Raw genomic sequence first — 13,435 nt, forward strand, 5'->3', positions numbered from 1 at the left:
TCTTGATGTGGGAGTTGGATTTGACATTGCTTACAATTCATTACATAACAATTATGGTAAGATTAGTTATTGTAGTGTGTGGTGCAGAATGGATATACTTGAGGGCATTTTGTAATGCTTGGAAAGAAGTCTGTTATGTCCTCCTTCATAAAACCAGAGATTAATTGCACTTGCCAAATAGTTGTGGCAGTGACGACATCATCAGCTACACGTGGGAGACTAACAGCTAATCTGTGCTCTGAAATCCAAACAACTCATTAGTTGTTTTCAGTGACCTAAAGATACAGGTTTAGGCAGGCTTGTCGTTGCTAAAACTTTTTCAAGTAATTGAAAAAGTGTAATAAGGCTTGGAGGCACAATAAGTGTGAGTTGCTCCACTAATTGAGCTACTGTGCCCTTATTTCCTTCTTTAAGTTGTCTTCCCTCTCACAACTATATTTTATTTGTTAGGTAAATGAAATTCTGTAAATAGTTTGAAGAACTGAATAATGTCCATCTTGGTAGTTAATTGTCTTTGCAGTTATTAACAATCCAGGACTCAAAGTATAGGAAACTGTGTAGTGCTTCATACTCGTGGATGTTTCCATTTTCTCCGTAGTCTTCCAGTGTTACAACCACAGTGCATCAATTGTTGCTGGCAATTCCAGGGTTGGTAGAATGGGCTAGCCAGACAAAAATGGTTTAAATTTTTTACCAAAAAGTCTCTTACACCGTTAACACCTCATTTTATTTTTCCAGAACTCGAAGTTTGTTCTAAAGTTAAGATATTTTTGCAGTTTTTTCAGACTTATATTTTCTATGATAAATTTACATAATTGGTATACTTAATGAATTAGAAGGTAAGATCCCATGTGTCATTTATTTTAAAATTTATTGAACACAGGTCTTACAAAGCACACAGATCACATCTAAAGTTGTTTTACGGAACTCTTCTATGATCCTGGTTTGATTATGAATATATGGTGCTCACCCACATATGGAATGGCATTATTAAACATTTTCTGTTGTCGTTGTTGTTGTCATCATCATCATCATATACAATTCTGTTAAAGAGTATTCCTTTGGAATGATTGTGACTTACGTTTGTGTTTCACACCTAGGTAAGTGTAATACAACATTTTAATGGACTTAAAATTACTTTATATTTGACAAAAGACTGGAAAACTGTGCCATCCAAATTTAGTGTCTCAAAATATTTTATACAGACACCAAAGTTTTTACATTTTCTTTATGTGTGATTTGAAGTGCCATGTATTTCTCTGGGTGCAGCTGCATAGTGCGGCGTTGTAAGAGATGGTGTATGCTATAGTGCAAAACTAACTCGTCTCTTGTGTTATAAGTATTTAGGCTTCCACAGCTGGTGTCATTTTAAATAAAATAATCTTGCGTATTTGATTATCTTGTGACTCCTTCATTACTCTCCAGTCAGTTAACATGTTGAGTACTGTGAGCCTGCTGGTGGCCACTGCAAAGTCTCGTGCTTGATGCTATGTGCCCACTGGTGGCCACAGCAGAGCCTGATGCCATGTGCTCGGCCTGTCTTTTTGTGGTGAAACATCAGTAGCTATGTGTGTGGCAGTCAACGTGTTAAATGTATGTACCGAAAAGGCAGCATCGTGCAGAGCTCCTTTGTCTCATTAAAGAAGCAAAAGCCATGAAACAGCCAGCTGTGTACAGTGGAATCCAAGTAAAAGTGTTGTTGCGGCGGCAAAGGAGGCTTACAGGAATCACATTCTGGTACTATATTCAGTCTACCTGCAAGCTGTTGATTGCTGTTGAATCATGTTATGTCTTTTGTGGGAGCACAGTATTTATTTGATAACAAACTGTGGGCAGTGAAACAAAAAAAACTGATCAGGATGTCAAAGAAACACTACAGTATTATCAGATTGATGAAAAGGTGGTATCAACACTTCAAAGAGCTACAAAAATTATTCAGAAGTTGTCTGTATTGGCACTAATTATTTAAAGAGAGAATGGCACAAGATTTTTGACTTGGGGGAAATAACTCAATTACCTACTAATTCTTACCTTGTTTGATAGGAAAAATTAAAACTGGCTTAGTCCAGTGCCTTGAGGATCACAGCATATTTTTAAAAAAATGTGTCTTGTATGTGAAGTATATGTGAAACATGAATATATTTTTTTTAACCAATTTCAAACATAATTGGCTCAGCCCTATTGTGGTTGAGTGGAATTTTTCCGTATTATTGTTAAATTACCTCCACAGTCTCATTTCCATTGAGCTGCAGATGAAGTTTAACTGAAGAGAAGTGTCAAATAGCTGTTAATGTGAAACAACAGATACTGCAAAATACAATAATGTAAATTGTATGGTATCATGTACACATTTTGATCCATTACTAATAAGTCTTCTAAACATGTGCAGTTGATGTATAGTGAATGTATCAAGGCCTCTAACACATCTGTTTAAAAAGGGATTAAAGTTTCATTGGACTCTGGATTGTGAACAATCCTTTGAGTGTTCAAAGACTTGTTGACGTTTGGACCTGTCCTCACTTTGCCAGATTATCAAAAGCAGTTTATACTGTCTTAAGCTGCCAGCTAAACCACCTTGAGGTACGTGTAAAACCGGAAAATAGACAGGGCAAAGTGCCCTATAGCTGATGCTTTGGGAAAGCTATATGAAGTGGAAAAGAAATACTCAAATATAGAGGAGGAGGATGATGATGATGATGATGATGATGATGATGATCATCATCAGCTTGATTTATGGTACCACATACATGTGTGGTAGGTGTTTCAAACTTATAACAGATCACACAGCATTAAAATGGCTGTTGGGTCTTAAAGATTTGACTAACTACTTAAATGAGGAGCATTTATATCTAAGTGAGTTTGAGTTTGAAGTAGTACATTGCAACAGAAGACGCATATCAATGCCAATGGATTAAGTCTCAAGTTACATGCAGTGGAACATGTTGGTATTTCTGTAAAAGAATGGCATAAGGCTCAGTCAGCTGATCGAGACTGACAGCAGTTTGCAACACAAGCCCAGTTTTATGCTGGCGATGGAGCATTGTACAAACAAAATGCATGCAGTTTATAGCTGTGCAGGTGAGTTCATGCAACAAAATTTTGAGTCATCCCACAACTCCATTTTAGTGGTGCATAGTGTTGAGTTTTGTGTTGTGGAAAATTATTGGTGAAAAATGTGCAAGCAAGACCTAGAACAACATGTGAAAAACTGTGTATCCTACGTATAGAGGGCCAAGCTAAGTCATCAACAAATTGCATTACATAGATGGCCAAGGGCCAACAGCCTATTCCAGATAATTGGTGTGGACACCCTCGGACCATTTACACTCACACTTGTGGGGAATCTGTGTGTCTTAACTGCAATAGATCACTTTCACATCATTTGGCTATGGCTGCTGTGCCACACCAGATTGGTAGCTTGGGCAATTACTAGGATGCTGTACTACCAGATGTGGTACCAGCCTATTACTCAAAGGTGCACCAGAGTACAAGATTATCATTGTGTGAGATGCATTATGGTCAGAAAATGTCCTCCGCATTTGAATTACGTAAACCGGCCCAGGGGGATGACGTATTAGTCATGTGAAATGTTGCTAAGAGACTGAGGTGGAGATGACACTAGGTTAAAAAAGGCAAATATGAAAGCCTTGGAAAGGCAGGAACAGGCTCTAAAAGAGAAGGATAAATTGCTAAAATACCGTGTTGGACGATGGGTAATGTTGACCAACTGCTATGTTCCAAAAGCAAAAAACTAGGAAATTTATTACGCTATACCAAGGGCCTTACCAGGTAATTGAAATGACCAATCTGGTAAACTGTGGTACATGTGAGAAGTCCAACCATTTAAAAGTGAGTGGGATGACATGCCTCAGTTACCAGCAGCTTTCTCCAAAGCAGGAGGGAGGTGAGAGGGAAGAAAAGTAAGAGCCAACAAAAGAAATAAGTTATGCCTACAATCACTCCAGTGTATCCTTATGCCCTAAGGACATATGGTGACCTAGCAAACTAATTGTGGATTTCCTTCCCCTCTAATGCATGGCCTGGACATTATTCATAAGCAATCTTTAGGAGACAGCAGGTGTCATCACTTCAGGCCACCAAATACTGGGCAAGGGAAAATGGGAGAGCAAGAGGCATCATTATGGTGGCAGTCTGGGAACTGTTGATCAGTTATAGGGTAGTAGGGTCCTTTAAGGTACAGCCTTTGGATAGCAGTGTGCTGTTCATTCAGCAATTGGTTGTGATACTCTTCGATCATCTGTCGAAATTGTGTATGGACTTTCATGCATGAGCAGTAAAAAAGATATACTTTGGTTGGATGATGTCTCAAAAAAAAAAAAATATAGCTCGTGATTCTAGAGAAACTGTTGCTAAACAACACTAAGGGAGACATCAGTTATTGATCTATTTCTGAATGCCTCCAGGTGCGTTTTTGTGAGACTGCAGAATTCATACTTCAGGTCAGGCAGCAATAGATAAGAGGGTGAATAGACACGGAGGAGGAGGGATGTGTGTGTTGGATTTTCAAGACAGTTTTCAGTACTGTTGATGCAGAAGACTTAAGAAAGGTAAACTCTATTCTGTGACGTGTAGACCAATGTGGTGTCTAATCAAGGTACCGTTGAACTCAACATCATGCAACTAGTGGGTCTTGAGATGCATGCAATTAATACTCAGCAGCTCAGTAGCCTGGCCACCATACTTATGTCCCACATCCAGGAGACTAAACACATGGTAAATCAGGACTCGAGCATAGTTAAGGGCTATCTGACTGCTGTTATCAGCCGGCTGACAATCACAAGACTTCATCGGTGATGCACATATTGAGGCTCCTACACTGCAAGAAGCACTTGACAATGATACATTTTGACACCCAACCTCAGTACTCCTACCCTCGGATCAGTTACTCAAAGGTCTACAGAGGGCACAGGAAGTTCAGCCAGCACCCACAGAATTACTAGCAACTTTTGAAGGGCTCTGCACTTGTATTACCATATGGCAGATGTTAACTTCGCCTAGAATGGTATGCAGTTACAGGTCAGTTTGCAAATATCCCTGACTTCACGAGAATGCTGGAATGAATATTATGTCATTTCTTCCATGTAGAAGTTTGTACGATTGAAGGTGCATGATGTACTACTACTGGTAGCACCTGACAGGAAGTCTCACATACGAGGTGCATTCAAGTTCTAAGGCCTCCGATTTTTTTTTCTTCTCAGGACTGGAAAGAGATAGAAACATGCGCATTGTTTTAAAATGAGGCCGTGTTCATTGTCAATACGTGCCAGAGATGGCAGCACCGTGCGGCAGATGGAATTTTACCGCCAGCGGCGAGAATGAGAACTGTTTTAAATACTTAAAATGGCGAGTTTTCCTTACTTGAACAGCGTGCAATCATTTGTTTCCTGAATTTGCGTGGTGTGAAATCAATTGAAATTCATCGATAGTTGAAGGAGACATGTGGTGATGGAGTTATGGATGTGTCGAAAGGAAGTTGAAGGAGACATGTGGTGATGGAGTTATGGATGTGTCGAAAGTGCGTTCGTGGATGCGACAGTTTAATGAAGGCAGAACATCCTGTGACAATAAACTGAAACAACCTTGGGCTCGCGCAAGCCGGTGTGACGACATGATCGAGAAAGTGGAGAGAATTGTTTTGGGGGATCGCCGAATGACTGTTAAACAGATCGCCTCCAGATTTGGCATTTCTGTGGGTTCTGTGCGCACAATCCTGCATGATGACCTGAAAATGCGAAAAGTGTCATCCAGGTGGGTGCCACGAATGCTGACGGACGACCACATGGCTGCCCGTGTGGCTAGTTGCCAAGCAATGTTGACGCACAACGACAGCATGAATGGGACTTTCTTTTCGTCGGTTGTGACAATGGATGAGACGTGGATGCCATTTTTCAATCCAGAAACAAAGTGCCTGTCAGTTCAATGGAAGCACACAGATTCACCACCACCAAAAAAATTTCGAGTAACCGCCAGTGCTGAAAAAATGATGGTGCCATGTACTGGGACAGCGAGGGCGTAATCCTTACCCATTGCGTTCCAAAGGGCACTACCGTAACAGGTACATCCTAAGAAAATGTTTTGAAGAACAAATTCCTTCCTACACTGCAGCAAAAACATCCGGGAAGGGCTGCGCTTGTGCTCTTTCACCAAGACAATGCACCCGCACAACGAGCTAACGCAACAGTTTCTTCGTGATAACAACTTTCAAGTGATTCCTTATGGTCCCTACTCACCTGACCTGGCTCCTAGTGACTTTTGGCTTTTTCCAACAATGAAAGACACTCTCCGTGGCCGCACGTTCACCAGCGATTTTCCAGTGGTCAAAACAGACTCCTAAAGAAGCCTTCACCGCCCGCCGTGGAATCATGGCGTCAGCGTTGTGAAAAATGTGTACATCTCCAGGGCTATTACGTCGAGAAGTAACGCCAATTTCATCGATTTCGGGTGAGTAGTTAATTACAAAAAATATCGGAGGCCTTAGAACTTAAATGCACCTCATATTACTCTAATTCAGAATCGCTGCAATGTCAGGCTGGGCAAGTCGCAGTATGCCTTACAAAGCTGATTTATATGGTTTCAGGATCACGCGATCTCAACGTATGCAGTTCCATCATAGATCTGTAAACTATGGTGTATGCATTTTAAAGCTTTGAATGATCATTATTGTCACATTCTTGAATATTGGCCATTTCTCCTGGGATGCCCTCTATGAATGGTGCAAGTTTACAGAAAGTAGTGTTAAACTTTTTGGCTAATCTTAAGATACTTTATATCAGTAAAACAATTTATAATTATTTTTCCATATCTTTGTGGTGGCGAGGCATTAGATGTACAGAACATCAAATCATAGTGACAGATATGTTGATAATATTAGGAAATTATTAGCCTTACTTGCAGCTGATTTTTAGCAGGCATAAGTTATCACAGCTAAAGATGTATGTATGATGATTATTGACAGTGTATTATTTCGCATAATTGAAGAAAAAGAAGCAAGTATAGAGAGATCTCATGGAGAACAAGTATTAATAAAAATGGAAAGCTGAAAGGTGGGCAGAGTATATTGAACGACTATCTAAGGGGAACGAACTTTAAGACTATATTATAGAAAGAGAAGAGGAACTATATGGAGAGAAATGGAGGATATGATGCTGAGAAGGGACTGTGCAAATGAATGAAAGACCTAAGTCAAAACAAGACCCTCAGAACTACTGAGATTGTTGTAAAAGTGTGGCATGCTAAACCTATTCCATGTGGTATGAAAGAAAATTTGAGAAATTTGAAATACCCTCCACTTTCAGGAATGAAATAATTCAAATTTCAGAGACATTTTGTGACCCATGATGGATGGCTGTACAGCTGCATGGTTGGAGTAGCAGTGTTGGGTCACCGTCAGGAGGTTGGACATTAGTAGCACACAAAAACAGCACCAACAGTCAAACATTTTATTTTGACTCAAGCTATAGATTTTGTAGCGCTGGTTTGCAGTGAACACATCTCTCTTTGGCGAATGGTGAGAACAGCATATGGAGGATCCCTGAGGCCAGCAGGTGGTCAGAGCCACTTGTGAATGACCAGAGGAATGCTGGCACTTGAAGTCCATGCAGTGGCACATGCACACTGTGTAGTTGCTTGTGACATGACATTCCATTGGTGTAAACGTCTACTGTAGTTCTTGCAGGTAATTTCAACCCTCAGAAATGGAACTCTCTCTTGCAGCCAAAGGCATGTGGCACCAGCATGCCTGAACTAGCATAGGAAGGCAAGCAGCTGCACCACCCTAAAACAGCTGCCCTCCAGGGCAGAAGGGCAGTCAGACCTGTGACAGTGAAGACCCAAACTCAATGTGGCTGCTTGCAGAACCACATCATCTTGTTGCCTGGCATAAGCCTTTCATCATGGTTAGTGCTGTCTGGCTGGAACACCTGTGGCTAGAAATGAGTGGTATTTATAGTGGTTAGGAACTCATTTGTTGTACCAATGTATTGCTTCTAAGCGTGTATGGTATACCATGTGTGTCACTTGGTATGAAAACTGGCCACCTGGTCGCACAGTAGCCCTCTCCATTTTCTGTGTCGTCGGTATTGTGATACTTAGTTTGGCTTGCAGTGCATGTATGGCCCAATAGAACAGTAGAATAACTAGGAGAAGTTCACTTCAGAGAATATCAGTTTGAGTTCCAGAGAAACGTGGGAACACTAGAGGCAATGCTGGCCCTGTTAATTATCTTTGAAGATAGACTGCAGAGAAGCCAAGCTACATTTATAGCATTTGTAGAATTAGAGAAAGCCATTGAAAAATTTAACTGGAATACAAATTTTAAAGTTCTGAAAGAGCAGGTATAAAATATAAAGATTGAAAGATTATTAGCAACTTCTACAGAGACCAGAATGCATGTCGAATCAAAGGACGTGAAAGGGAAAGAGCAGTTGCGAAAGGATTTAGAAGTCGCTATAGCGTATCTCTTATGTTATACAATCTATACACTGAGTAAAGAGTACATGAGACCCAGGACAAATTTGGGAAGAGAATTAAAGTTCAAAGAGTAGATAACATTTTGAGGGTTGCTGATGACACTGCAATTCTGCCAGAGACAGCAAAGAACTTGGTAGAGGAGTTGGGCAGAGTGGATATTGTCTTGAAAAGAGATTATAAGATGAAGATCAGAAGAAGTAAAACAAGAGTAATAGAATGTGGTGGAATCAAATTGGGCGATGCTGAGGGAATTAGGTTAGAAAATGACAATAGTAGTAGAATAATATTGCTGTAGGAGCAGTAAAATAACTGACAATGGCTAATGTAGAGAGAATATGAAATTCAGATTGGCAATAGCCAGAAAAATCACTTAGAAGAAGATAAATCTGCTAACATGATATACAAATTGGAATGTTTTAAGTCTTTTCTGAAAGTATTTGCCTGGATTGTAACCCTTTGATGCTACAACTAAAGCTAGCTTTGCCATGTGTCGAGACATGCATTAGTGCGACCTCAAGGCCATTTAAGAATGAGAAGACCCTATTTAATTAAAACCATATTCCTATGGAATTCAGGCCCTTTCTTTGCAACTAACGTGCTTGCTTGTGTACTCAAAATTTTGATATAAATTTTATTGCAAAGTCTGCATATGTTTTAAGATTAACTCCTCTAAGAAAAGACGCAATGATAGCCAAATTCCTTATGTACTTTAGAGCAGTGCCACAGAATCAGATCTATGACAAGATCATTATGAGAGAAATTACTTGGTTTAATCAAAATAGTAACAACTGTTTGAATCTCCCAAAACTTTGAATGGCTCCTTTTCTTCAAAGAGGCACCTTGATATGTAAAATTCTGCCCTGACAGCAAGGCAGTGTGGGAACCCTCAGAGGAATGAAGGCACTATATGCTATCTTTTTCCTGGTGGGTAGAACTTGGCAGAAGAACTCAGCAGTTGGTAGGAGACCTATGTTGACATCAAAATGTCAATTTACCCACATACTTAAACAAGGCAACTTTTGCACAGTAAAGACTGCAGCCTGACTTGGCCGTGACAAGGAACTGATAATAATTACTCTCCCACCATTACAGCCTTGTACAGAAGTGAAAAGTGGACAATAAGCACTCCGAACAAGAAGAGAATTGAAGCTTTTGAAATGTGGTGCAAAGAAGAATGCTGAAGATTAGATAACTAATGAGGAGATACTGATTGAATTGAGGAAAAAAGAAATTAATGGCAGAACTTCACTAAAGAAGGGATTGGTTGACAGCACATATCCTTGAGGCATCCTTTACATCATAATATCATCAGAATCAGCATCAAGGAATTGTCAGTTTGGTAATGAGAGTAAGATCCTTCTGCCACAGTATCACCAGTGCAGAGGCAGAATCTAGCCTGTATTTTAAGGGCACATTCTCAACTACTTTGTTACTATCTCCTGTTTAGTGGCTAATCAGTAATGTCTGTCCACTTTGAATTGTATATCAATATTTTGTATAATATTTTCTGCAGGGATTTCTTTGTTGTGTCAATAAATTGTGAAGGCTGTTCTCAGTATTTGCTTATGGCCTTGAATTTCAATACACAAACATTTAAATGATAACTTTCTCTTCTAGTGTTAAAATCACTTTTCCACCTCCTGCTTCTCAGCCTCTTAAATGACTAATTTGGAACTGACCTGCAAGTAGATAAGAAACTAATAGCTTTACATAGTCAGCTGTCTTCATAGAATTGGTTAACAGATGTTGCAGATAATTATCCTGCAGATAATCCATAAATGTTTTTGCAGTCAGTTGATCCTGATGATATTGTAATGTAAAAGGTGTTGAGGAACTGGGTTTCAATTCTGTGTGCTCCTGATAAGTGCTGTTGCTGCTATACTGTTGTAATATTGTAGAACTCTAATGAAGTTGTTAATCTAACTCACAGAGTGACACCACATCATCTCTGTGGGGATGAATTACAATGAACTTTTGGCAGATTAGAGTTATTTCTGTTCTTACTCTGTGTTGAGGATATGCCATTTAACTTGAATTAAGAGTCAGTCCAGAGCTTTTTGCAGGTGCAAATATTATCAATCACTAGAAAGAAGTATCAATGAAAAAAATAATAAATAATGGTTGTGGGAAAGGTTTTAGCTGATTTTGCACAAACTGGATAATTTAAAACCTAAAAATGCAATCCATTTTCTACTGTCAAAAATATGAAGCCTCTCACTCATTTTGTACAAGCAAAAAATATAGTAGATATTTCAAAACGTTTAGCTTAAGCTATTTTTGCCATTGGAACATAGAATTCAGTAAGATAACAAATTTTATGTATTCTCAGTCATCATTATTACACTGGGAAATGGAAAGTGTTACACCTCAACCAAACACAATTTTCGTGTCTGTGCATTGAGTTATTTAAAATGCCATCCTTCTCTGAACTTATTTTCAGTGCAATAAAAAGCCATTGCTACAAATGGAGAATGTTGTGTGTTCTAGAACTTTTCAGGTTGCAGTTTCAGCACTTTATTCCTAGAGGATGTATGTGTGTGCAATGTATCACCATCTTTAAGACTTTGAAACAGGTCGAATCATTGTATAGACAGTTGGCTGTAGTTCAGTGATTGCCGGCTGGAAAAGGAATGTTGATGAGATGGACTCAGAACAATAGTGAGGCAAGAAGAGTAGCTGAGAGCTTTCCAGAAGGACGATGCCAGGAGAAGCTCATAGAAATGGTTTCTCTCCCGTGACAAATAGAAGACAACAGTTGAACTCCAGGCAGTGTCACTGTGAACTGTTGGGAACAGATTACTGGAAGCTGGTTTCAGATTTCGAATTCCTGTGCATTGTTTACCACTGATACAGGACACAGGGACTTGCATGACAAAAAGAAAGCATCAGTGGGACACTGAGCAAAATTCTTTTGCGTTCAGTTGTGTTGTTGATTTCTGCTTGTGGCAGTCAGATTGATGTCAGTATGTCCATATAAAAAGTAGTTGAATCTCACAGGAAGCAGTCATTCTCTAGACCCGTACCTCTCGAACGTCTAGGGTCATGGTGTCCTTCATGACGAGCATACTAAATGGCATACTTCAGCAGAATAATGCAAGACCCCACACTACATTTCACACCACAGACGCTTTGAGAAAAATACGTTTGTTACTGGCATAACAGGTCCCCTGATTTGTCACCCATAAAGCTTGTCTTAGTTGGAAAGACATATATCTTCATACCAACCTCAGCCAGCAGTTTTCATGAACTGAAATAGCATGTGTTTCAGGCAAGCTAAGAAATTCCTAAACACGACATTGGGAGGTCTTTTGTATCAATGCCACAATGAATAAAAGAGTGTTTTCATGCTTGTGGGAGTCACAATTCATACTGACGTTAATTATAGACATGAGCTTTGACTGGAATGAAAGTTTAATCATTTAATACCGCTTACGTGATGAACATCTCCACAAAGTTTGATAAATATCGGACTGGTGCTTCATAGTGTACTGTTTCTATCAGTGTGTGTGGGATAATTTTTTGAATAAAAATAGAATGTAATTAGAACTGTGTGAGGAGTTCACACAGGTACATCCTGCAGACAATTGCTTAAGCATTGGGAACACTAATAGAGACTCACCGATGAAATTTGTCAACTTTCATTGGAATTTCTTTAGTAATGCCACCGACAGAAGTGAAATACTCTATTATGAATTTGTTTGACGATTTACCCACAGACATAAAATGTATGTAGTTGTTTCAGATAAAGACTAAAATCAGTTTTCCCTAGCATCTCTTATTCTGTAGAATATGTGTAAAAGTGTGCATTTTCTTCACTTCGTACAATTCTCTTCATAATGTATACAGAGAATGTCAATACTGGCTATCAGTCGTTGCTGCTCAATTATCATAATCCCAGAATGAGAACTGTTACTCGTAATATACAGTGAAGAGAAGAATATATGTATTAATGTTGTAGACTCAATTTGTATCTTTAAAAAATAAAATAAAATAAAAAAATCACAGACAATGTACTGAACAATTTATTTTTCACTTTGTGAATTTGCACGCATCCAAACGTTAAACATACTCGGGACAATGAGATACGGAAAGATAAAAGTTGATCAATCACTGTAAATGAACATCAAGATTTTTCGCAAGCTAAACTGTGTGTTAGTGTAGCAAATGGGTAACCCCTAATTAGAATAGACATGTGATTGTAAAATGACGAAAACAAGTGAATGGGGCCATGAACGTTTCAGGTGTATAGGCACTTCCATTGCGAGCAGAGAGTAGTCGTGGAGTAGCGTACGACAGTGATGCCATTTGGGCCTTTTTATACAAACTGGAATCCTCAGACCATTTGGAGGAACTGAGGCACTGAATACCTTCTCAACATTTTTAATGTGTCGCGAAGTATCATTTCTGGAGTACTCGACACTTCTGAGGCACAGGATGGGCTCTTCGTATGCCACTACGAGGTCAACCATTAATAACCACGCAATGATACGACTAATATCTGGACTTTACTACACAACAAAGTCCGTTGACGTCTCTAGAGCTTATAGTTACTACACAACAAAATTCGTTGACGTCTGTAGAGTTTATGGTTGCCGCGGGTGTTGCACGTTTCCGACAAACTGTGTGTGGGATGGAAACTCAGCATATTTGATATGTGTTACGTCTGTGAGTGTCCTGTTTGTGTCAGTGCAAGGATGGATCTATTTCTTGTGGAGTCAGCAACACCGATATACAGGGTGTTACAAAAAGGTACGGCCAAACTTTCAGGAAACATTCCTCACACACAAAGAAAGAAAATATGTTATATGGACATGTGTCCGGAAACGCTTACTTTACATGTTAGAGCTCATTTTATTGCTTCTCTTCAAATTACATTAACCATGGAACGGAAACACACAGCAACAGAACGTACCAGCGTGACTTCAAACACTTTGTTACAGGAAAT

Source organism: Schistocerca gregaria, chromosome X, assembly GCF_023897955.1.
Source record: "Schistocerca gregaria isolate iqSchGreg1 chromosome X, iqSchGreg1.2, whole genome shotgun sequence".
NCBI classification, from domain to species: domain Eukaryota; kingdom Metazoa; phylum Arthropoda; class Insecta; order Orthoptera; family Acrididae; genus Schistocerca; species Schistocerca gregaria.